The 26,998-nt window shown below is 41.5% G+C and overlaps 1 protein-coding gene across 3 annotated transcripts in view; it reads right to left on the bottom strand.

Annotated features, from left to right (window-relative positions):
- Positions 1–26,998, bottom strand: part of NRTN (neurturin) — a 488,581-nt gene that overhangs the window by 136,592 nt on the left and 324,991 nt on the right. For 2 of the 3 annotated variants that reach the window (XM_072113846.1, XM_072113847.1), the window contains one exon: positions 4,951–5,130. The exons of the other annotated variant lie outside the window; for it this stretch is intronic. The gene's annotated coding sequence lies outside the window, so the exon portion shown is untranslated. The remainder of the gene's footprint in view (positions 1–4,950; positions 5,131–26,998) is intronic. 3 annotated transcript variants of the gene reach the window in all.

Genomic DNA, 26,998 nt, shown 5'->3' on the forward strand with positions numbered 1-26,998 from the left:
CCAGGGAGTAGAAGAAAGGGAGAAATTCTCTAAGGAAAGATGTTATCTGTAATCAAATTTACAGTAAGGACAGGTATTACGCATGAGCTTACAGCAGCATCTCCTCTGTGCTGCAAATATCTCTTATTTTCTCTTATGAGAGTGTCCTACATGGAGAAAGTATTATACCACGACAAATTTATCATCCAGCAAAAGTTACTGTGATAAATCTGCTGCAATACAAGCCCTGTTTTGATGTAGTAATCTTCTTGTAGCAATATATGTTGTAAGATTGGTTCTGGTACGGTATCTATGTGGTAATATTGGTTTAGATACTTGTGGTAAAAGTTTGAAATATAGCCATAACTCATTGTTTCCAGTCCTCTTCCCTCTGGTAATTAAATGTGCATTTATAATCGGAGCCAGCCATAAATTCACCCTATCTAGTATAAGCCTCCTTCACAGATGTTAATTTCACTTTAGAGCCCAGACAGGATCTTTCTTAAAGCAACCTTAGTATGGTGACCAATGACCTCAAGGGTCCATGAAGTTTCAAAAGACTTAGGCCTATTGCCTAACCCAAATGCTCAGAGCCCAGAACTGAACTGACATATTGGGGGTCATTTACTAAGGGCCCGATTCGCGTTTTCCCAACGTGTTACCCGAATATTTCCGATTTGCGACGATTTGCGGAAAAACCGCCGCATTTAAAACAAAAAATCTGTTGCGGAGCTTGCACTTACCTTCACTCAGCCCAAGCCGATGAACTCCAGCGCGTTCGGATGCTTTTCAGCGCAGCGCCACCTGGTGGACGTCGGAGGAACTACCTTAATAAATCCTGGCCGGACCCGAATCCAGTGCAGAGAACGCGCCGCTGGATCGCGAATGGACCGGGTAAGTAAATCTGCCCCGTTGAGTTCAGTTCCAATCTCTAAGCATTTGGACGTGAGATTCAGGCAAGCTTACCATGCAAGTGTAATGTGAGTAAATCACATAACACTTGCTCATGGGAAATAGGCCTTAGGGGAAATTTGTTTAGGCAGAAAGCACGACCATTCTAACCTTGCCCATGTGCGCTGTGTGAAGTATTGTTTTATGTTTAATGAAAATGTTTTTATTTTTCATATACCTGCTGAGTGTTGAAACTCAGAAGATGTTTGACTATGGCTGAAGCTGATCAAAGTTCACTGCTGTCCACCAAAGGAGTGAAAGACCCCCCACAGCTGCTGTTTGCATCTCTCTTAGTCAATGTTTACATCTATCAAGAGGGATTTACGACTGTGTATCCACTTCAGAGAAGTGTCTCCGATGCCCATGTAATAATTTACCAACCAATGGACTATGGACATTACTTCTTTATCCCTAAGTAATTTAGCCTTTGTCCTGCCCCACTGCAGGTTTCTGTATAATACTGTGTGACACAAATAAAGCATCTCACATCTGCCTTACCTTTGATGGCAACAGTACGCAGAGACTGAGATTTTATACCATACGTTGTCTTGGTTTGATCTCTCCTGAGCTCAACTCTGTGAATGTTATCAGTCATTAGAGAACCTGAGGTTGTGTGAATACAGAACTTGACAGCTGTATGTGGATCATTGGCATAATCTAATTAGCAATGATGGGGGGGAGTTGGTTAGCTTCTTAATCCGCCAGAACTACAACCACCAGATTGGATATCATATCTATGGAGTAAATGTTATACTTTTTAGATAAAAAAAATGTATAAAATTTTGTTTTGTAGAAACCTTTTGCCATTGGTCTTTTTTTTATTTTTATAATTTGTTTTACATTTCCATTTTTTACAGATCTGAAAAGGTTTCAAGTTTTAGTAGCAACTTCTCAGATTTTCAAGAGATTTGAAAATTGCTAAATTTTTAGTGACCAATTCAGTTTGGAAGTACTCTATAAAGACTTATGTACTATATACCTACACAAGTAACACCATTTTATGAACCTAACATCTCAAACTATTCAAATCAGCATTTGAGAAGTCTGTTAACACTTTAATCTTTCTCTGGAAGCAAACAGAAATGGATTGAAAATTTAGAAATTTCAATTTTTGAATAAGATTATTTTCATTTAGCCCTAAAATGGACACATTCAGAAGGAATTTGAGGTAAATATACATCCCAAAATTTTTGCCCTGCTTCTTCCGAGTACCGTAATACTGTGGATGTCAACTGCTCTTTAGTCATACAGCGATGTCCAGAACAGAGTTTGTACCATTGGGTTTTTGGAAGGCCAATTTGACTGCAAGTGTTTTGTGGTGCCACAGTGTACTTGAAGAGCCCCTGGAGTAACAGTATAATAGAAAACTACCAAAGAGGTAATTATTTAGGAAACTAGCCCCCTCAAAGAATTTATCTGGGGTTGGGGGTGAGCATTTTAACCCCCAACATGCTGGCCAAAATCTAATGCAAAGTAAATGGTGCAGAGTAAAAGATGCATTTTTATCTCAAAAATGTCATTTTAGTGCCTAATATATTGTGCCCAACCCATGCCACTTTAGACAAACACCCCAAAAATCATTCTGCAGGTTGTCCTGAGTACAGCAATACCACATATGTGCCAATAATTGACAGGCTGGGCACACAGCAGGGATGAGAAGGGAAGGAGCAAAATTTTGCTTTTGGAGCTCCATTTTCACCTGTTTGGATTTGGAGTGCCATGTCATGTTCACGGGGCCCGTGAGGTTGGAAAGCCCCAAGAAATTATACCATTTTGGAAACTAGACCCCTTAAAGAATTTATCTTGAGGTGTGGTGAACGTTTTAACCCCCACCATGATGGTCAAAATTTAATGCAAAGTAAATTGTGCATATTAAAAATTGCATTTTTATCTCAAAAATGTCATCTTAGCACCTAATTTACTGTGTCCAACTCATGTCACTTCAGACAAACACCACAAAAATAATTCTTTGGGTTGTTCCGAGTACGGCAATACCACACATGTGCCAAAAATTGACAGGCTGGGCACACGGCAGGGCTGAGAAGGAGCGAAATTTTACTTTTGGAGCACCCTTGTCACTAGACTGGTGTTGGGGTGCGCCAGTACCAGTGCAATAGAAACTCCCCAAGTAGTGACCCCATTTTAGGAAAGGGCACCCTTCAAAGAATTTATCTAGGGTTGTATGAACATTTCAACCCCTGAGATGCTGGGTGAAATGTAATACAATGCAGTGTAAAAATTGCATTGTTTTCTCGAATGTGCCAAAGTAGGAAGAAAAGTATTTAGCCCAACTCATCCCACTGTGGATAAACACCCCAAAAATCATTCAGTGGGTTACTTTGGGTATGGCAATGCCCCATGTGTAGCAATAGTCTACAGGCTGGGGACACAGCAGGCCGGAGAAGGGACAAGCAAAATCAAGTTTTTGGAGCACCCGTTTCACTAGACTGGTGTTGGGGTGCCCCTGAGGTGTGTGTGAGTGTTTTTACTTTATGTCCCCCATGAGGTCATAAAAGACCCCTGGGGGCCATTTTCACTTTTTTTTTTTTTTAATTTTACTTTTTTTTTACCTATTACAAGTTTTCCCCTGTAACTGAGGCATCTATAAGAGCCTCAGTTACAGGGTAAATGCCCCCCTGTCACTGGGGACAGGTGATCAGAGCTGTACTGGGTCTAATTAGACCCAGCAGCTCTGATTAACCCCTTCAGACCCGGCGGTCGCGTCTATGAAGCCGGCGCTGCATCGCTCAGCTCCTCTATGCATCACGCTCATTCAGCCCGATGCATGGAGGAGTGGAGAAGGGAGAAGCGGTAAAGAACCGCATCTCCCTTCTCCCTAGGGTCTCTGGGTGCCTGTGACACCCGGAGACCGGGTCCTGCTCCCGCGATTAGCGTGTCGCTGTAGACTCCGGACCTGCACTCGCTGACATCTAAAGTCAGTGGGCGAGCAGAAAGGAGTTAAGCACGATCTACCTGTGATTATTTGTCTCTAGGAGACCTTGAGAAGGATGTTACCTTGTTGCCTTTTGATGACTTCTAATTGAATTTCTTATATTAAGCAAAATGGCATTTTCGACTTTGTTAATCACTAGGAAAAAAACGTTATTATATTTTGATACATCAGACATTTTGGGATGCGGAAATACATAACTTGTCTATGATTTTTACAGTTTATTTATATCATTTCCAGGGAAAGGGGGATGATTTGAATTTTTAGGTTTTTTTTATTTAATTTTTTACACTTTTTTATTTCTTTTTTTAATATTTTTCAGACCCCCTATGTTACTTTAACCCTAGGTTGTCTGATTGATCCTACAATATACTGCCATAATACAGTATGGCAGTATATGGGGATTTTACACATCATCTATTACAGTGAGCAAATCGCACATTTTAATAGATAGCCTTAAACATGACAGCCTCGGATCTTTGTGTGACCCAAGGCTGTCATAGCAATAGATCGCCGCTCCTTGATGACGTCACGTGGAGCTACAATCCAAACCAGGGTGTTAGTGACGGGTGTTTGCAGCCCATGAGCTCGCTTCATACTCCCCCCTTCGCTGTTACTGGACATACAGTAACATCCAAATGCGGTAAAGGGTTAAATATAACATACATTTAATAATACTCTTTATTTATATATCGTCATAATATTCAGTAGCGCTTTACAAATTATAGGGGACATATACAAATAAAATACTATATTGCAAAGTACAAGCAGTCATATGTAACTATATGAGTGAAGGCCCTGCTGGCAAGAGCTTAAAGCCCATGAGGATGAAGGGTGACACAAGAGTTATAAGAGCTTTTATAAAGGTCCAGCCAGTGGTATAACAAGACTGTAATGGGCCCCGGTGCAAATCATTATCAGTGTCCGCATCTAATATATACATACGAATATACATACACACATACGTACACATAAATATGCACCTGTAGTGCATACAAATATACCCGAAATTAATGTGGCAATAAATGTACTGTACAATAAGGCTGAGAGCAGAGATAGGCTTCACTTACAGATTAAATCAGTCACAGTTGTTTCTTTCTCCCTCTGTTTTGGACTGGTACATGCTTGTCCTTATCCTGTGGGCTCTTCAAAGGTGACGATTCTCCATCAGCTATACAACCTCACAATGACTTCTCCCAGCCGCCTCTGCAGGATTTGCCAGACAGTCATCTCCTTGCCACACTGTGACACTAAAAATATATCACAGTTAATAGAGTATAGTGGGGCACATTTACTAAGAACAGTGCAGTCTGTACTATGTGCAGTTTGCCTGTGTATAAGTGCAGGGGGTGCACTTTCCTTATACATCTGGCACTCCCTGCACTGCTCTGACAGAGTGCACCACTTTTTTTGGTGCACCTTTAACATGGGGCATGCAACACACTTCTTTCGGACTGTGCATGTTAAATCTGGCGAACAGTCCAACTGAGGTATCCAGAAAGCCCATTTCAGTGCAGAAATTTGGGTTGCATGATAACTAGAGCAGCCGCATTACAAAAGGGTTGTGTGCAATACTTAAATACCTGTGCAAGCGGTTAGCACTAAAAAGAAAAGGAAAAGTCTGACAGAAAACTGGCGCAAGGACCTTAGTAAATGTGCCCAGTTGTGTCTACTGGCCAACTTTCTCCCATGCTGCTGAGTAACACTCCATACAACTGAACATACACCTATAGATATTAAATACACAGGCACCCCCAGGCATGTACAATTAATAACAGCAGCCTCCCATCATATAAAATTAATAAAATCCCCCAGTCATATAAAATTTACAACGGCAGCCCCCATCATATAAAATACATAACAGCAGCACCCCATAGTATAAGATTCAGAAAAGCCCTCCCAACCGTCTTGTAAGATTCATAACAGCAGCCCCCAGCATCTATAAAATTCATACCCCCTCCCCCCCGTGTCATATAAACTTCATAACAGCCATCCACTCATAATAAATTCCTAACAGCCCCCCACTCATTAGATTCAGAACAGCTCCCTCACTGATATTAAATTCAAAACAGCCCAACACTCATTAAATTCAGAGCAGCGCCCCTTTCATATAAAATCACTGCAGCCAGATCTTGTTGCAGTGAGCACAGCAGCGTAGTGTGTCAAATAACCTTTTAAAAAGCATTCTGAAAAGCGGATGGGGCGAGTGTGCATTGATCCTATGTGTGTGCAGTGTCCAAAGTGGGATTTAGGATTAAAGGGGTATTCTTGTCTGGGCACTCACATTCTGTTCCATTAATCTGCCATACATAAACATTTCTTCAATTAGATGTTATTAAAAAAAATGTTCTCGTGTGAAGATAATTTCTCATAAATGTAGTGATATGGTCCCTTAGAAACAAGATTGTGTCCCCGGATACGACCACCTCTGCTGGAGGGATTGCACAAATAAACAAAAAAGTTCTTGTATATGAAATGTCCGGGAGTTACTGCATGTCCCACTGCCATCCTGCGGTAATGAACACTGAAGCCAGGTGATCAGGCAGGACTCAATAGCGCATGTCTGGCCAGTGCTGCCAAAATGTGATGTGGTCGTATCCGCGGAAGCCATCTCGTTTCTAAGGGACAACATGACTACATTTATGAGAAATTGTCTTCACACAGGAACATTTTTCTTAATAACATCCAATTGAAGAAATGTTTATATATGGCAGATAAATGAAAATGAATGTTAATGCCCAGATGAGAATACCCCTTTAAGGGACTTAAGTTTGAGGCACCTTAGCAGGTTACTCCTGTAAGTTTGTGTTACTTGTGAATTCTTCTTTTCTTCAATTATTAGGGGAACACACAGGGCAATCGGTCACAAAGACCGTGCATACCGAACAGTGCGTTGTTTGCCGGGTGCTCGGGTTCGGCTTGTTGCGGATTGGGTTGACAGATTACTGGGAGGGGCTGGTGAGGAACCAGCGGTCATGGTCCACATTGGCACTAATGACAAAGTAAGAGGTAGTTGGAAGGTCCTTAAAAATGATTTCAGGGATTTAGGCCATAAGCTCAGGGCAGGGACCTCAAAGGTAGTTTTCTCCAAAATACTGCCTGTACCACGTGCCACACCAGAAAGGCAGCGGGAGATCAGGGAGGTAAATAAGTGGCTCAAAAGTTGGTGTAGGAAGGAAGGTTTTTGGGTTCATGGAGAACTGGGCTGACTTTTCTGTCGGCTACAGGCTCTACAGTAGGGATGGGCTGCACCTCAATGGGGAGGGTGCAGCTGTTTTGGGGGAAAAAATGGCTAGAAGGTTGACCTGGGGGGAGGGCAACTACACTTGTGCAGGGCAAATAGACAGTGTAGATAGAGAGCTGGGAAGAGTCATAGTCCATGGGGGAGGAAGGTGGGCTGGAATGAGATTGGGGAATAAGAACAAAAGGAATACGGACAGGGAAAACCATATAAAGTGTATGTACACAAATGCCAGAAGCCTCAGAAAAAAAATGGAGGAACTGTAACTCTTGATGTTGGAGCGGAAATATGATATAGTGGGTATCAGCGAGACATGGCTGGACAGTAGCTATGACTGGGTTGTTACTATAGAGATGGTTATAGTCTTTTTAGAAAGGATCGTATAAATAAAAAAGGGGGAGCGGTTTGTTTATATGTGAATTCTTGCCTCAAGCCTGCGAGATGACATCAGTAACGCAAATGCAAATGTGGAGTCCCTATGGGTGGAGATAAGGGGAGGGAAAAAGAATAATAAAATATTACTAGGGGTTTGTTATAAGGCTCCAAATATATTGGAGGCAGCAGAGGAAATGCTGATAAGTGAAATGGATGCAGCTTCAAAGCATGGTGAAGTACTTATCATGGGGGACTTTAATTACCCAGATATTGACTGGGGGGCAGAAACATGCATGTCCTTCAAAGGCAGCAGGTTCTTGTCAACAACAAAAGACAATTACCTGTTGCAAATAGTCCTAGAGCCAACAAGAGGGGGGGCACTGCTGGACCTTATCCTTACCAACAGACCTGATAGGGTATCAAAACTACAGGTTGGGGGGAACCTGGGGAATAGTGATCATAATATCATTGATTTTGTATTACGCTTTACTAAGAACATTAGGGAAGGGGCAACCAACACTCTAAACTTCAGGAGGGCAAACTTTCAGCAACTAAGGGAAGACCTTAAAGGCATAGACTGGGATAATTTTCTCAAAGACAAAAGCCCCCCCCCCAAAAAAAATGGGACTTTTTCTCATATATTCTGAAAAAGTCCTGTGAGAAACACATACTTTATGGGAAAAAACATAAGAGGAAAGCAATAAGCGAGAAAGATAAGGCGTTTAAGGTGCTAAAACGTGAAGGTAGCGATGAGGCATTACAGGATTATAGAGAGAAAAATAAATCCTGTAAAAAGCAGATAAAGGCTGCAAAAATAGAGACAGAGAAATATTGCCAGGGAGAGCAAAAATAATCCCAAATTATTTTTCAAGTATATAAATGATAAGAAACTAAAAACAGAGAGTGTGGGTCCCCTTAGAAATAACATGGGGGTCATGATGGAAGGAGATGAGGAAAGGGCCAATCTACTGAATGTCGCCTTCTCAACTGTCTTTACCCAGGAAAATCCCCTGGTGGAAGACACAATGAGGAATAATGTAAATTATTTTTGGAATGTCAACAGTTTAACCCAGGAAGAGGTACGGCGCCGCCTCGCAACCACTAAGACAGATAAATCACCGGGGCCAGATGGCATACACCCCCGGGTTCTGCATGAACTATGTATGGTGATAGACAGACCGTTATTTTTAATATTTGAAGATTTACTGAGAACTAGTTATGTTCCACAGGACTGGTGCATAGCAAATGTGGTACCAATATACAAAAATGGATCAAATAGCGATCCTGAAAACTACAGACCCGTGAGTCTAACTTCTGTGGTGGGGAAAATATTTGAGGGGTTTGTTAGAGATGCTATCCTGGAGTATCTCACTGTGCACAACCTTATAACCCAGCGTCAGCATGGGTTTATGAGAGATCGGTCCTGTCAGACTAATCTGATTGGTTTCTACGAGGAGGTAAGTTCAAGTTTGGATCTGTATATCTGGTCTTTTCAAAGGCATTTGACACCGTGCCACATAAAAGGTTGGCATACAAAATGAGACTGCTGGGAATAGGGGAAAATCTATGTATTTGGGTAAATAATTGGCTTAGTGATAGAAAACAGAGGTTGGTCATTAATGGCACATTCTCAGATTGGGTTGACGTTACCAGTGGAGTGCCACAGGAGTCAGTATTGGGGCCACTTCTTTTTAATATTTTTATTAATGACCTTGTAGTGGGTTTACACAGTCAAGTTTCAATATTTGCAGATGATACTAAGCTGTGTAAAGTAATAAAAACTGAGGTCGATAGTTTAGCATTACAGAGGGATTTGTGGAAGCTTGAGGAGGGGGCAGAGAAATGGTTGATGAGGTTTAATGTAGATAAATGTAAAGTTATGCACTTGGGCCATGGTTACAAAAAGTATAATTATGTTCTAAACGGTCAATTACTGGTGGATGGTATTGGTGGATGGTAAACTTAATTTTAGTGACCAGAGCCAGGCGGCTGCTGCTAAAGCAAATAAAATTATGGGATGTATCAAGAGAGGAATAGATTCTCATGATAAAGACATAGTTTTGCCCTTATACAAATCCCTGGTATTACCACACATGGAATATTGTGTACAGTTTTGGGCACTAGTGTATAAAAAGGATATAGTAGAGCTGGAACGGGTGCAGAGGAGAGCAACCAGGATTATTAGGGGAATGGGGGGATTAGAATATACTGACAGATTACAAAATTTGGGATTATTCTGGCCTGTGACCAGGACAAGGGGGCATCCTCTACTCCTGGAGGAGAGACGATTTTACCATAGACAAAGGTTCTTTACTGTACGAGCAGTGAGACTATGGAACTCTCTGCTGCAGGAGGTTGTTATGGCGGACTCTATGTACATGTTCAAGAGAGGCCTGGATGCCTTTCTGGAGAGAAAAAATATCACGGGTTATGGGGATAAAACATTTATTTAATTCTTAAAGGTTGGACTTGATGGACTTGCGTCTTTTTCCAGCCTTATATACTATGATACAAATACTAAATTCTTCAGAAAAAAGGCATATGGGAAACATATGACCTTTTCAAATATATGAATAACTCCCCTCACTCGGGATTGGCTGTAGAGGAGCAGGGGGCGTTGCTAAGCCCAGTGATGGGTGTTTTCATATATTTGAAAAGGTCACATGGAGAAGCTGTTCCCCAAGGGTGGTGGGAACTGCTCCTTTCCGGTCCCTCCATTTTGCCAACTGCCTAGTCACACAGCAGATGCTAATGAAAGGTACAATATAACATATCTTTTTTGCTTTAAAACCAATTTTTAATACAAAAACACTTTGGCAGTGTATGTACTATGCTCTGTGGGGACTGGGGGAGTGCTAAAAATGGGTCTCCTGGTGACAGATTCCCTTTAAGTTGCAAGCACTTTCCCATAAGGCAATTAGCGTCCGACCTTTTGCTATTTTTGAATAAAAAGTGATCTAAAATGTAAAGTTCTTTACTGTAAGAGCAGTGAGACTATGGAACTCTCTGCCGCAGGAGGTTGTGATGGCGGACTCTATGTACATGTTCAAGAGAGGCCTGGATGCCTTTCTGGAGAGAAAAAATATCACGAGTTATGGGTATAAAACATTTATTTAATTCTTAAAGGTTGGACTTGACGGACTTGTGTCTTTTTCCAGCCTTATATACTATGATATAGATATATTAATGGGGGGTTGGCGGCTGTATTTAGATGTAGTACTGGGTGGTTGGTGGCTCTATGCAGCTGTATTATTGAGGGGTTGGTGGCCGTTTACAGCTGTATTACTGGGGGGTCGGTGGCTGTATATAGCTATATTATTGCGGGGTCAGTGAGTGTATATAGATCTATAACTGGGGGTGGGCAAGGCTGTACATATAGATATATTAATGGGGGATGGACACAGTATATAGATAGTTCATACAAAAATGGGGACTAAATCGTGTACTATAATGTGTCCACACACATAGCTTCAGACCTACAGAAAAGTAAGACACTAACTTCTGTGGCTTCTCATTCTTTACAATACCATGGGGGATGCTCCAGTGATCTTAGAGTGTTGGGACTAGAAAAGCTCCCACAAACCATTAGGGGAGGTATTTTTATTCTATAATTACTCTGAAAATCCAGGTAGATATTTCATCTTGACACAGTTACGCCAAAGGGCCTAAATGAAGAGTTACAGTTTACTGTTTTGGTTTTTTTTTACAAGAAATAAACAATTTGTAAGGTTTTAGGTTTCCTTGCACTACCATATTTTTAGTAGTTGGTCTGGGGTAGCACAGCTGCCTTGCAGCGCTGGGGTCCTGGGTTCCTAATCCACCCAGGTCAACATCTGCAAAGAGTTTGCATGTTCTCTCCGTGTTTGCATGGGTTTTCTCCGGGTCCTCCGGTTTCCTCCCACACTCCAAAACATACTGTTAGGTTGTTTAGATTATGAGTCCCATTGGGGACAGGGAACAATTTGGCATGCTTTGTGCAGCGCTGCGTAATCTGTAGGCGTTATATAAATAAAGAATTATTATTATTGCCAACTCTGTCCTATTCAGCCCTCATAGTTCACTTCTATGGACCCCTTACATTTTTTGAGCAACTATAAATGGGGCTTGTAATTTGGCCGTATATATAGGTATATATTTATTTCTTTTTATGTTTTTTTGGCACTTATTTATTTTTATTCCCACCATATAGGCATTACACAAGATATAGAAGAACGATATTCAGTTTACCCTTACTCTTATCCAAAATGATTCTCTTTGGCTCATTTTTTTTAATAATGTCTTCCCCCCTCCAATGTGGTGAGACTCGTTCTAAACTAAAGAAGGAGGTACCAAGAGGGTTTTTTTTGATGGTATCTCGCATAATGGGCTGACAGGGAATGATCTAACTTCCCTTTTCTTATATTTCTGAAGTGTTCATTCAGCCTAGTCTTCAATTTCCTGATGGTCCTTCCTATATATTTCAACCCACATGGGCACACTATCATATAAATGACCTGAGTGGTGTTGCAAGTGGCAAAATGTTTTATATTATATGTGAGGGAATTGTCAGCTGCTGAAAAATTATGAATTCCTCCAGTTATAGTTCTACCAATACTTCTACAAGCTTTACAATGTGTGCACCGAAAAAAACCGGTGTGTGTTGTCAGTTCACCAAGCTTTTTTTTATCATCAATACTGCTATGTACTAAGTGGTCCTTGATATTTTTCGCTCTCCTGTGTATAAATTTGGGTGCAGCAAGGGTGGGTCCTATCAACGGGTCATATGTCAGAATGTGCCAGTTCTTCTTAATGATTCGTCGGATGTGATAAGAATCTTCTGTATACTCCGTGATAAATGGGACTACAATTTGTTTTTTCTCCTCCTGTACACTTTTTGAAGGGGGCTTTTTTTCTTTCTCAAGGTCCTCACTCTCTAGCTCTTTTATTGCTCGATCAATATCTGCTGGCCTATAGTTTTTCTCCAAAAACCTATTTTTTATAAAATTGTTTATAAAGTTTTATGCACATCAGCACTTTATTTCAATATCACCAAGCACTTTAATTTTAATATATAATACTTACTATACCCAAAGCACACTGTGCCGTTTAGGACCTTTTAAAAAACTTTTCTATATTAGGATGTCGGTTGGGTAAATATTCAATATGGAGTATATCAGCACTGTAAAACATGGTTTACATGAATACTTGAAAATATTACTAAGCACTTTAATTAGGTTCATACACACTTTTTTATCACTTTATTATTCACCACTTTAGAGTTAGTAGCATCCCTTGTTTAAAATTTTCCAATATCCTGCAAAAATTTGGTTGTTAACAAATTGTGTTAACAAATATGACTGTAAAGTTTACAAATAGGACTGTTAGAAATTTCATCTGTTAAAATAAGACTTTGTAATTGATACGAACATTATTGAAAGAATTGCATGAAAACAGTTTATTTTATTTTGAGAAAAAAATTGTGAGAAATGTTTTGCATATGAATTGAATTTGCATATAAAAGACACGTAACCCAACAGGCCGGTAAGCCCTGGAAGAAGCCATATCAGGCGAAACTCGGAGTCGGGTGGTATACCGAGTGTGTTTGTTTTATCCATAAGGCCTTTTTAATCTTTACTCTTGTGAGTATTACCATTAAAACAATTTTAATGATCAAAAAAGTACTGCACCATAGTTTTTTTCCTTTCTCTTCCCAAATCGAATAGTAATTAGAAGAAGGAACGAAGAAAGTGGAACGAGTAGTGTGGGAACAATTAGGAGTAGCACAGAAGCTACGAGCTACCTTGAGAATCCCCAGGAGGGACGCCGTGCCGAGCTACCGTACCCTGTATGAGGATTTTTCATGCCCTAGGCATGCAACGCTGAGGACATTGGGTATGGACTAAGGACTGTCCCCGTGAGTACCAAAAATCTCTGGTTGGAAAGGTACTGCATCTTTTTTTCCTAAATGTGGAGTGGATGAACGTAGAGGCGGAGGATCAATCAATTTTGTACTAACATTACACAAGATATGCTATATTTTTTCGCACTGTTACCTTATTATATTATGTTAATATGAATTTCCCAATATGCACAACCACTTTATATACTAATATGCATCTGTATTTATTTATGTCATTTAATAATTAATCACAGCTTTTCAGATGTGCTATTATGTCATAGAATTTTACCATGACGATGGTTCACAGAAGGTTCTGCACATTGTAATAGATGGTGTGCAAAATCCCCATATGTTGCCATACTGTAGTATGGCAGTATATGGTAGGATCAATCAGACAACCAAGGGTTAAAGTATCACCCCCCCTTTCCTTAGAAGTCATATAAATAAACAGGAAAAATAATAAACACATTAGATATCAACACGTCCAAAAATGCCTGATCTTTCAAAATATAATAACTTTTTTTCACTGCGATTAACAGTGTAACGGAAAATAGCACCCAAAATCGCAAATAGCACTTTTTTGCCATTTTGAAAAATGTAAAAGATTTGATGAAAAGTGAACAAATTTTATCTTCATGATCGTACTGATCCAAAGAATGATGTAAACATGTCATTTGGGGTGCACAGTGAAAGTTGTAAAATCTAAGCATACAAGAAAATGCGGTTTTTCATAATTTTAACTCCATTCAGTATTTTTCCCCCTTCTCAGTACATTGCATGGAATATTAAATATCGCCACCATGAAGTGCAATTTGTTACACAGGAAACAAGTAGTCACACAGTTCTCTACATGGAAAAATAAAAAAGCTATAGATTTTTGAAGGTGGGGAGTGAAAAAGGAAAAAGCAAAAACGAAAAAAGGCCTGGTTAAGGACACCTGAATTACAGATGACCCCTAGTTACAGACAGACCTCTCTAATCACTGTGACCTTTGAGAGCTCTCTGGATGCTTTACTTTACTCGCAAGCTGCAATGATCAGCTGTATGGTGTCTGCACTGAAGTTTTACTGATAATCCTTGTTCCCATAACAACAGCTACACCTAGAGCTACAAGTATAAAATATACCCATTCCGACTTGCATACAGATTTAACTTAAAGGGGTTATGTCACCATTATTATATTTATTTAATAAAATACATTTCATTTAAATAGTTAATTTTGCTGTGTTTATTAAAAATTATACCTTCCTACTTTGCAATTGGTCTTTAAAGGAAACCTACCACTTCGGATAGGGCTTCTAAGCAGCATATGCCTTGCACCAGCTCAGGGTGAGCTGGTGCCGGCGCTTATCTTTGTTATGTTTTTAAACTGTTTTAAAGCGTTTTAAAACTTTATTAATGTTTATATCTGAACTAGCTTCCCCGCACTGTGGTCCGCGATCGGAGCACCATGCGCGCAACCACTTCCTATTCAGGCACATGGTGCGGGGAGGCTAGTTCAGATATAAACATTAATAAAGTGTTAAAACGCTTTAAAACAGTTTAAAAACATAACGAAGATAAGCGTGGGCACCAGCTCACCCTGAGCAGCAGGGTAACATGTTAAATAACAGCAGTAATCTTTCTATGTAAAACTTTTGTGTGGGAGGGGCAGGTGAGTGACTCACTATTTATAATTAAAACTATTAGATTATCATTAGGAAGGCTGGGGCACTAATTATTCAAATACTAACTAAAGGGAGCATTTTATTGTTATTGTGGGATACTATCTATTATTAGGTTGGCACTAGATCTATTGTAGGGTTGCACCGATACCAGAATTTTGAGTGCGATAGGATACCCAGAAAAGAATTGTGATACTTGATACCGATACTATACTTTCAAGAAAAGAAAAAAATATCACCTGAATGTTTAGGGTGCGGTAACATGGGGTATTAACATTACCTTTAGAAATGCAATGCAAACATCTGGGGACAGGGCTCAGCCTGCATTTGTATTTCCTTTGAAACACATGCGATCAGTAACGGTCAGGCAGTGATTTGCCAGGAGAAGCTTTAGTGCTTTTTGACAATGTAGTATATGTGCTGTAAAGGTTATCCTGGTAATGTTAATATAAAATACTATACTAAATAGTATAATTTGGGGCTCATGTATATGGGTGCTTTTGATGTCCGCGTGCTATCTTTTTTTTTTACGGATAGCATACGAACCCACTGTTTCCTATGGGTCAGTTCACATGTCCGTTTTTTTCACGTATGTGCAGACAGTGAGAAAAAAATTTCAGCAAACATTTTCCCGCATGCAGACCACATACATTCATAGAAGTCTACAGATCTGCAAAAAAAATGGACTGCACATGCATAACATTTGTATGTATTTTTTCTTCAAATGTTGGTAGGCAGCTAACTGGGCAGGACAAGAAATAGCATTATAAACCCATCAGCTTTTTTTTTGCAAGTGTGAAAAAAAACAACGGATGGCATACGGATACAATATGGACTGATCACATCCGCATTTTTTGCAGATGAGAAGCAGCCACGCCCGTCTGAATGAGCCCTTATTTTTTGACTTATACACTTTTATTCATTTAACTGTATTATGTGCTGTGAGACACTGAAGGGGTTAACTGTGGATGGGCGGTATGTTTCCCCTAGATTTTCCTATTATGCAAGGCCTTAGTGCTGAGGTTGTGTTGTCCAGCACCTTGGACACAGGTGGTGGGAGCAGCCTAATCAGCCTGCATAAAGCCGCTGAGCAGAGCTGAGAGTGTTGTCTCTCTGACAGGAGGCTTGAGAGCACGCAGCCTTGACCTCTGTGCCTGGAGCAGCAAAGTATTTTTGTTAGTGGTGAGTCAGAGAACCATTGTTTAGTTAGCACCCTGACGGGTAGGATATTATTTGTTTTTGATGCCTGAATGTGAAGGCTGTTTTTATTTTGTTCCTGCTGAAATAAACACAGGCTAGACCTGTTTTGGACTGTACCTTTGTGTCACTGTCTTGAACTGCATCACAGCACCCACGGTCTCTACTGGGCCAAATCTCCCACAGTGCTTAAAGTGTTATAATCTCCATAATAGTAATAATAATAATACTATTTTCCATTATAATAATAATCTCCATAATAATAATCTCAATAATAATAATAATAATAATAATAATAATCTCTTAGAAGATCCCTCTCTATATACCAGCGGATGGAGCCTGTGTCACAGTGTAACAGTGAAGCTCTTGGTTACATAAAATCCAACGATAGATAGCCACTAAACCCATAGCCTAGTAGATGGAGGCTCTGGGGTATATTTATCAGGGCCACTGTGCCGAGTCAGTGGCGTAGAAGTCTTGAAATAATCACAAATGCTAGCTTATTTTTCCCTTTCCACCACCATCACGGCAGTGGGGCATGAAAGGGGGGGGGGCACAGCGCAGCCGGGGGAGAGAGTGGGCCGATGTGAGGTGTCCCTGTCTCCGCACCTGCGCACTCGTTGCTGCCGGTGACTTTTTACATGTGATAAGTAGCAGACTGCCCGAAAATGCCGCAGCAGGGCTATCATACACCGGCGCATAAACGCCAGCGTATGATAAATATCTTGCTCTGTCTCTCTATTGCAGGTGGAGAGTGGAGGTTCTGGGTTCAAATACTGGTCTGGGCAAAAATTATTTAATTGAATTAAATAGAGACCTTGTGACTGGGGAAGCCCTCGGAGATGTAGAGACCATATATGGACAGATGGTGATATCTCACTGATGACATGGTCCGATGTCTCCTCCCTCCAGACATATACAAGGAGTCTGTAGAGTCTGTGGAAGTCATTCAGTACCGCAAGTAACAGAAACCTGGTATTGAACTTCTGGCTTTGAAAGTATAATATAAGTACAGAGATTTCTATGAATGGTGCAACCCTAATCTATTGTTATTAACCCTTTAACGCTGAGGCCCTTTTTCATTTTTTGCATTTCCATTTCTTTTTGTTTCAATAGTTTTTATCCGTTTTTCAAAACCAAAAGAAATACAGAAACATTAGCTGTGAGCCGCATCAGACATGTCAGGATCAGTGGTAGTGGATCCTCTGTACCACCGCGGATGATGATGTAAGCCAACACCTGGGACCTAAGTGGTACCCGGCTTTCACCAGAGCAAAGCAGGTTGGACTTGTTGTGGCGTGGTACCACCAGGTCGTTTTACAGGCGCGACTTTGTCCACGGTGGCGGTCAAGGGGAAGTACAGAATCGTAAAGCAAACTCATGGTCGGGGACAGGCAGGAGTTCAGGACAGGCAGCACAGAATCAGAGTCGGGGACATAGCTGAAGGTCAGAGGACAAAGGAACAAGCTTTTTCAATTGTAGTCTCATGAATCTGGCGCAAAGGTACCCTAGGAAGCGGGCATGTGCGCACGGTACCGCAGGAGTCAGCGCTGGATAAGTGGGTAAGTGATCCGGCAGGGGACCAGGGCAGCAGAGAGGGGCACCCCTGACAAGACACAGTTCAAACATCCTACTATCGCCATTTGGTTCTGTCCAGAAAACTTTTCACTTTTAATCAGATATAAGCAGTGTCTTCAGTGTTACAGCATTTTATATAACACAATAACAGTACAATAACACAATGAAATTTTCTTACAAATGCCTCCTAAAACTTTGAATGTTCAATCCATGTACCATACCAGGGTCATGCTTGAAGCATATCGTACCTACCCTATGGTATCTGCGTACATAGGTGGAGGGTAGACCAAGGTGTCCAGATACGGTTGGGACTTAAGCCAGCCATACAATTAGATAGTTTCTAGGTTATATACTCAGTGTATGATGGGGAATTGGTGTCTTTCCAGTATTGTGTTACCAAAAGCCTCGCTATGGTGAATAGTTTGCACAGCTGGATTCTAAGGTCTGGAGGTAGATGGGTAAGATCTAAGTGCAATAGAGCCTACCCCGGATTTCTAAAGAGAAAGTAAGTATCTGTTCTATTACACCAAAATGGTAGGATATGTGGGCATTCCCATAATACTTGGAAGAGTGTATCTCACCTACCACAGTTCCTCCAGCAATACAGGAATGCATTGGGATATGCTTTATGTATACAATCTGGTGTGAAATACCAATGTAGGGTAATTTTCAGTGCATTTTCCACATGAGCTATTTTTCAGGGTTTGTGCATTTGATATATAGCAGCACCCCATTCCTTTTCTTGGTATACTTGGCAAGTCTTTAGTGTGGAATAAGGTACAGTAGAATAGACGTAGCCCCTTGACTTTATCTGAGAAAAGCGGGATCAATGTGAATTTGTATCTGCATTTTTATGTGAGCAGTGATGTAATAATGAGCTTAACTCTTAGGTATAAAAATATATCTCTGCTTGGGAGGACATAGGTTTGGAGTAATTCTGGAAAGGGAAGTATTTTTTGGACTTTGTACAGCTGTGAAATAGTGAGGATACCTTTCTTCCACTGTTTTAGGGAAGCATCGTCTAATGCTGCTTCTACGTTTTCCAGGGAAAGAGTGGCAATGTCAATGCAATGTTGACCCTTTGAGTGTGCTTCTTACCAGCATGTGAGAATAGCTGAGGTTAAGGGTGACACAGATGGTCGTTTTAGGAGGGTCATACTGTGAGAATATAGTAATGTCCTAATATTTACATCTCCTGCTAGGAATTATTCCATTTGTATCCACATTTGTATCCATGTGAATTTCATCCTTCTACCATTTGGCGATTCTAGGTCTACGTCCTTCCGAAATGCACTGGGAAACCAGCGCTTGTGCATCTGTTAAAAAAAATGTTTAGGTATCTGTATGGGAAAGGTGTAAAATTAAATACAGTAATCTGGGTAGTAAAAGCATCTTAAAGGCTGAAAATCTCCCTATCCATGCAATCACAATTTTCTGTATGCACAAGATCTCCTGTTTTAATTTAGTAAGGAGAGCTACATAATTGTATTTAAAAAATTTGTTTAGCAAATTTGAGACTTGTATTCACAGATATTGAATCTGTACCATCTGCCAAAGGTGTAACTACCCACCAAAGAAGAGAGAGCTCTCTGGTAGAAATAGGGGCATGGGTTCAGTTTTTTTTGGGAGTTCGATTTATAATAGGATAGCTTGCTAAAATTTTACATTGCTGCTATTACCTGTTCTAGGGAGGATTCTAGAGAGGATTCCTCTCAGAAAGAATGAAATCATTCATGTATAGGGAAATGAGGTGCCATTGTGCTCCCACTGGGATCCCACGTATGTCTGGAACACTTGTCAACATAACCGCCAGGGGCTCCAGGGAGAGGATAAAGACTAACAGGTATAATGGGAAGCCCTGTCCCGTGTCTTTGGTGATGTTTAAAGAGTTCAACAACGTGCCGTTAACAAATTATCTGGTGGAGGGGTTAGAGTCGAGCGCTTTAATAGCACTCAAAATGGGCCCCTTCCCGACAGAATTTTAGCATATATTTTAGCATTCAGTATAGAGATTAGCCATAAATTTTGAGGTTGGTCTGCTGTTTTACCCAGCATGGGTAGGGTCATTAGTAATGCCTGCATTTTTTTTTATGTCTGCTGGTCGGGAGATTGAAGCCATTGCTACAGCAAAGACCTTGGTCATGAGGGCAGATAACATGTTGGAGATATTTTTATAATATTTCCCTGTCAGGCCATTAGGGCCTAGGGATTTATTGGCAGTTGAGGCTTTAATTTCCTGAAGGACCTCCTCCTCGGATAATGGAACTTTAGGTTAATCTATTTGGCTCTGGGATAGGTGATTAAACTTATGGGCTGTTAGGAAATCCTGTATTTCTATAGGCCCAGGTTGGTATGTGAAGGGGTCATCTTTTAGGTTTCATTGGGTGGCATGGTACTCTCTGAATGTATTGTCGGTGTCAAGGGGGTGTGTAAGTTTCCCTTCTGCATGGGGGTGTTAGAGATAAGTTATTTTAGATTTAAGGTGGCAAGCCTTTAGTTTGGAGGCCAAGAGCTTGCCTTCTTTATTCCCCTGTGAGTAATACAGACCTCTAGTTCTCCGTAGCAAAAGGGTGCAAAGCTTATCCCGGAGTGTAGCGAGAGCCGGCGCTAATGTAGGTGAGGGGGTCTGATTGTTGAGAGACTCTGGGGCTTATTAAGTGTCGTGGATCGCACTCTTGTTGGACTTTGCACCGTTTTCGGGATATGCACGGCTTTGACAGGAATTTAACAGGGATTGCGCTCGGTTTCATGAGACAGAAATGGGGCGGTGTGTTTGACAGTTCGACAGTTTCGGACTGAGTGCGGGATTTAACTTTCAAATTGTCTCGCAAGACCAAGCACTTACATGCACTTGGAAGTAGAAGGTGAACTTCGGCGGACCTGAGCGGGGAAGCGACACATGCAGCATATCGGGTGCACGATCTTGGTGAAACTCAGCAGAGTGCATTATCATCTGACAATGCACTTTCTGTGAACTCCCCAGACCAGGTAGGTAAAATGTGCCCCTCTGTCTTAATAGTTCGTCAATAGTTTCAAGAGTCATGGCCATCCTTTGTTTTTTTTCATTATGTGCCCAAATTTGATCCCCGTGCCCTGACAAACATTTTGTTCGCATTCCACAGATTGCATGAAGAGTGGTTGGATGGGCCCTTATTCTGAAAGAATTCCTGCAAGTCTGTTTCCAGTGTCTTACTGTGTGTGGGGAGGGAGCTACATCTCCAAAGGTAGGTGACAGATAGAGTTCTTCTTCTATCATGACTGTTATAGCCGCATGGTCCAACCATGTGATTGTTTCTATTGTGCTATTTGTGGTTTGTAACAAGGTGGTATAGTCTACGGTGAACATATCGATCCTTGAGTATGAGTTGTGGAGAGGTGAATAGAATAAATAATCTCTTTCTGAGCTATGTTGTGCCCTCCACACATCAAACAGATCATTTTTCCACCATAGATCTCTCAGCCCCTTTGGACTAGGAGGAGCAGTCAAGTGGTGGATCACTTGTTGCGTTAAGATCCCCCCCCCCCTCCTATAATTAATGCACCCTGTTTTTGTTTAGTGGCTATACGCACGATTTTGCATGCAAACCTAAGCTGCTGCAATTAGGTGAATATGTGCATAGCAGGGTGTAGGGTGTGTTATTGATTTAACATATTAACCCCTTAACGCTCTGCGCCGTAGCTCTACGGCGCAGAGGTATAAGGGATGTATGAAGAGGGCTCACGGGCTGAGTCCTCTTCATACAAAGGTGGGGGTTTTTGCATTTTGCACAAAACCCCCACCGCTAATAACCGCGGTCGGTGCTTGCACCGATCGCGGCTATTAACCCCCTAAACGCCGCCGGCAAAGTCGCCGGCGGCGTTTAAAAGACGGCGGCGCGTGGGCGCCGCCATCTTTTTTTCGATCGCCACGCCCCCGAACGTCATCGGGGGGCGGCGATCAGTTGCCATGGTAGCCTCGTGTCTTCTTTTGACACGAGGCTATCTGGCAGCTGCATATTCGTTACAATGAGCCAGTGGCTCATTGTAATGAATGTGCTGCAAAAATGCCATATATTGCAATACAGAAGTATTGCAGTATATGGTAGCAGCGATCTGACCATCTAGGGTTAATGTACCCTAGATGGTCTAAAAGATAGTGAAAAAAAAAAGAAAAAAAAAAGTTTAAAAAATAAAAAAAATTAATAAAATATTAAAAGTTCAAATCACCCCCCTTTCCCTAGAACGGATATAAAACATAACAAACAGTAAAAATCACAGACATATTAGGTATCGCCGCGTCCCAAAATGCCCGATCTATCAAAATATAAAAACGGTTACGGCCGGCGGTGACCTCCGAGGCGGGAAATGGCGCCCAAATGTCCGAAATGCGACTTTTACACCTTTTTACATAACATAAAAAATGAAATAAAAAATGATCAAAATGTCGCACAGACCTCAAAATGGTAGCAATGAAAACGTCGCCTCATTTCGCAAAAAACGACCCCTCACACATCTCCGTGCGCCAAAGTATGAAAAAGTTATTAGCGTCAGAAGATGGCAAAAAAATTTTTTTCTTTTTTGTACACATTCGTTTAATTTTTGAAAATGTATTAAAACACAATAAAACCTGTATAAATTTGGTATCACCGCGATCGCACCGAACCAAAGAATAAAGTAGGCGTGTTATTTGGAGCGAAGAGTGAAAGTCGTAAAAACTGAGCCCACAAGAACGTGACGCACGTGCGGTTTTTTTTCAATTTTTCCACATTTGGAATTTTTTTTCAGCTTTGCAGTACATGGCATGTTAAAATAAATAACATTACGGGAAAGTAAAATTTGTTACGCACAAAATAAGCCCTCACACAGGTCTGTACACGGAAAAATGAAAAAGTTATGGATTTTTGAAGTTGGAGAGCGAGAAATGAGGCGAAAAACCCTCCGTCCTTAAGGGGTTAATAACAGAAATCTACACAAGGGGTCAGTAATGACTTTTTCCTCTCAGAAGGATACTGAGTTTCTGATGTTATCATAACCCCTCTACTTTTCTTGGTGTGGTGAGAGTAATATATATGGGGAAAGGACGGGTGGTTAATCACTTTCTACCACATGTGTTTCCTGAATAAACATAATATCGCAAGCTTAAGAGCGTGCCTCCGTCCACATTCTCGATCTTTTAAAAGGGGTTTTAAGCCCCTTTACATTCATGGCACAATATTTACAAGTAAGGAAAGAAGCTGCTACTGATCACATCACATAAGATATACATAACATGTAACTGCGATTCAATAGCTGGTATTCTCCACATTTTTTTTGCTCAGATAGGGTATTAGAGAGATATGCAAACCATAACATTAGAGCAGCGTAAGTTCAGTCTGCTCTAGTTGTGGGGGAATAAAAACATCATTAAGGTACAGTGCCCCAGCCATCTTCTATTTGGGGAGGTCGTCGGTTCTGAGACCTGGTTGAGGGTTCTGGAGCCTTTATTCCCCAAGCCCAAGTTTGGGCCATCTGGTGAGGAGACAACATGGACTTTGCCATTGCGATTGATCAGGAGCTGAACTGGGAACCCTCATTTGGGATTTGATGATCCCTTAATGCAGTAGTAATTGGGGTAAGTTGTCTGAGAACCCGCAGAGCAGAAGCTGACAAGTCTATGTAGCGGGACATTTCTTGAAATGGCGGTGGGAGTGGGTTGGATTTTCAAGCCACCTCCATCACCTTTTCTTTTAAAGTGAAGAAGTGGATCCTGGCAAGAACCTCCCGCGCCACTGTCTCTTCTAGGTGTTTCAGTGTCTATCTCCAGGTCTTGAGGGGAGCAGTTTGGTACCAGGGTACGGATCAAATCTTGTAGATATTGTCAGGGTCCGTGAGGTTGTGGATCCTCTGAACCACTGCGGACGATGGCACAAGCCACTACCTGGGACCGGAGTCTAAGTGGTACCCGGTTTTCACCAGAGCCCGCCGCAAAGCGGGTTAGACAAGCTGCGGTGTGGTACCACCAGGTCGTTCCACAGGCGTGACGGAGCGATGTCAGAAACTGAACCAGGGTCACAACGGGAATTCACAAGAAGAGCACAAGGCATCAGAAAAGCTTTCTCTAGGGCGCTAGGCACGAAGATCCGGCAGGGGCTTGCAGGAAGAGGCAGGCTTAAACAGATTCTGCAAAATGGCCAGCGCCAATTAATGGCGCGCTGGCCCTTTAAAAAAGTGACCGCGCGTACGCCCTAGCATTCAGGGCCGCGCGCACGGCGGAAGGGAGCGAGCCGGCAGCCGGGGAAGGTAAGCAGCGCTGGCGGGGGCAGAGAAGCACGGGTGAGCCCGCAACCCGTGATATGGGTCGCAGGACCACCCGTGACAGATATTTTGGCAGGTCATTTTGGGACACCAGCTCTGGGATGTTCCCAAACTTAATATTGACCCAGCGTGACCGGTCCTCAAGGTCTGCTATTTTAGCTTGAACACTATGGACCTCTAGATCACCATGGGCATCAATTAGGGCATTTTGTGAGCTGGCAAATTCTGACATCTTCCTCTCTAACTAATGTACACGGTCTTCTTCCTGGGCCAGTTCAGCAGATAGTGATCGCAGCAGAGAGTTGATATCGTTTTGAAATGATCGGTGTAGCGCCACCAATATTTGCTTCATTGAAGTCTCCGTCATTGCTCATGGCAATGAGGCTCAGGCAAATTTATGAAGTCTCCATATTGTTGCTGCCCGCAGCCTGTTCTGTCCCCTCATCTTCCAGTGTGTACTCCTGTCTGGGACTTGTGCATGGATGTTGTTTTACAGGGCTCTGCGATAGTATGGCTGCCTTTCCACTGTGGAATGGAAATACTGCATCAGGTCATGGGTTAGGGAACCCCCAGGACTTACCTTCTCTCACCAGGTTAGCCTTCCGGATCGGGAATGAAGAATCTGAAGAAGAGCGCCTAGGACAAGAGGCTTCTGTAGCCTGTGGCGCAGTACGTGTGGAGCGCTGGGAGGAATGGAACAGGCCCTCGTGGTGTCCAACGTCATCTCGAATTTGCTCCGGCACCGTAGTGAAGTAAAAGTCCATAAATTTGTGAGGTCTGGTGTTATTTTTCCTCCTCTTTGTCATCCTAAGTCTGTTCTGGCACTGAATTAGTAACAGGTGGCCTGATTTCCAACAGAAATTACTGTGTAGTTAGTCGATGTAATCAGGGTTTCATTTAGGAGCTCTCTCCTCAGATGTCCATTCAACTCAGCTGCCAGGCCAAAATCTATACCTCTATCTAAACCTTTATTTTTCCATGTAAAGAGCTGTTTTCTGCGTAACAAACTTCACTTCATAGTGACTGTATTTAATATTTCACTGTACTGGGAGGCTGGAAAAAAATTCCAAATGCAGTGAAATTGGTGAAAAAAATGCATTTGCGCCATTTTCTTGTGGGCTTAATTTTTAAGGCTTTCACTGTGTGCCGCAAATGATTTTTCTCCTTTATTCTTTGGCTTAGTACGATCACAGGGATACCACATGTATATAGTCTATTGTGTTAATACATTAAATTAAAACCTTCTGTACAAAATGAAAATTCTCTGTTTCGCTATATTCTGGGTCTAATAACTTTTTCATGCTTCGGTGTATGGAGCTGTGAGGGATGCAGATTTTTGCTGGATGAGCTGATGTTTTCTTTGCTACCATTTTGGGGACTATATAAACCCTTTGAACACTTGTCATTATATTTTTATTTAGCAAAAGGCATAAAAGTGGCATTGCACACATTTGGGCGCTATTTTTCGTTACTGGGTTCAACAATGAAAATAACCGTTATTATATTTTGATAGAATGGACATTTTGAGATGTGGGGATACCTGAAATGTTTTGGATTTTTACAGTTAATTTATTTTTATATTATTTGTAGGGAAAGATTGTGATTTAGATTTTTAGGGGGGTTTTAATAACTTTTTTTTAAATCATTTTTCATACCCCAGTCTGATTGATCCTACCATACACTACAATACTAGAATATGGCAGTATATGTGTATTTAACACATGATCTATTACAATGTGCCACTGGTGCTGTAACAGATCTTGGAAATATAACAGAATATCATTCTGTATTTACAGTATATATTTATGTACATTGTAGTTATTCTAATGCAGTGAGGAGCTGAATGTATTATTAAAGAGGGCAATGTAAATATCATTATTCAGTACACACATCGTAGGGCACAGTGTGGTCAGTTGTGGTGTGACAGTGATATATTATTTAGGAGCACAGTGTTATTCAGGTGACACTATAGTATAAGTGACTGTAGTGTCTTAAGGAGCCGACTACATCTTAACATGAATTCTTAAATCGATTAATTTAATTCTTAAATTTTTCGGACTAGAAGGCACACCGGACTAAAACTGTCAGGTTTCTGGGGTAGTGAACACAATATATAAGGTTCACATATATAAGGTTCACCGGATTATAAGGCGTAGCGCAATAAATGAAACAATAAATGAAACAAAACTCAGACCATAAGTCAAACTTTATTGGGGCTTATTTACTAATAGTCGTGGATCGCACTTTTGTTGAAGTTCCCGATGTTCACAGGGATAGCACGGCTTGGACAGGTATTTAACCTTGGTCTGTGCTGGCATTGTGTTGCTAGCGATCGGATTTTGGCACAGCTGCGCTGGTTTTCATGCAACCCCAATTGGAGGGGGGGTGGTCCATCGGACGATCCGACAGATTCGGACTGAGCACGGGATTTAACTTTCAAATTATGTCACAAGACAATGCACATACATGCACCACGCAGAAGAAGGTGAACTCCGTTGGACCTGAGTGGGGAAGCAACACATGCAGGATTTCGGGCGCACCATCTTAGTGAATTGCGGCACAGTGCATTATCGTCAGACAATGCACTTTTGGTGAACACCGCGGACGGGTAAGTAAATGTGCCCCATTTACTTTTTCAGTTCATTCCTCCACCACAAATCCATCAAATTCTTCATCTTCAGTATCGAAGTTTAACAGTTGTGCAGTTTCGTCATCAAGCATGCTCGGGTCCCCCTTATCATCATTATCCGAGTCGGTCTCGTTGCGGATGCTTAGCTCTCCGGTGACTATTCCACTTTCACTTTAAATGACTTGTTGACACCAATATCTAGTGGCTGGAGCTCTTTGGTTAATCCACCCGGAATGACAGCAAGCTCCGAATTAGTTTTTTTCACTTGGGCTTTGACAGTATC

This window comes from Engystomops pustulosus, chromosome 1 (genome assembly GCF_040894005.1).
Source record: "Engystomops pustulosus chromosome 1, aEngPut4.maternal, whole genome shotgun sequence".
Lineage (NCBI taxonomy): Eukaryota > Metazoa > Chordata > Amphibia > Anura > Leptodactylidae > Engystomops > Engystomops pustulosus.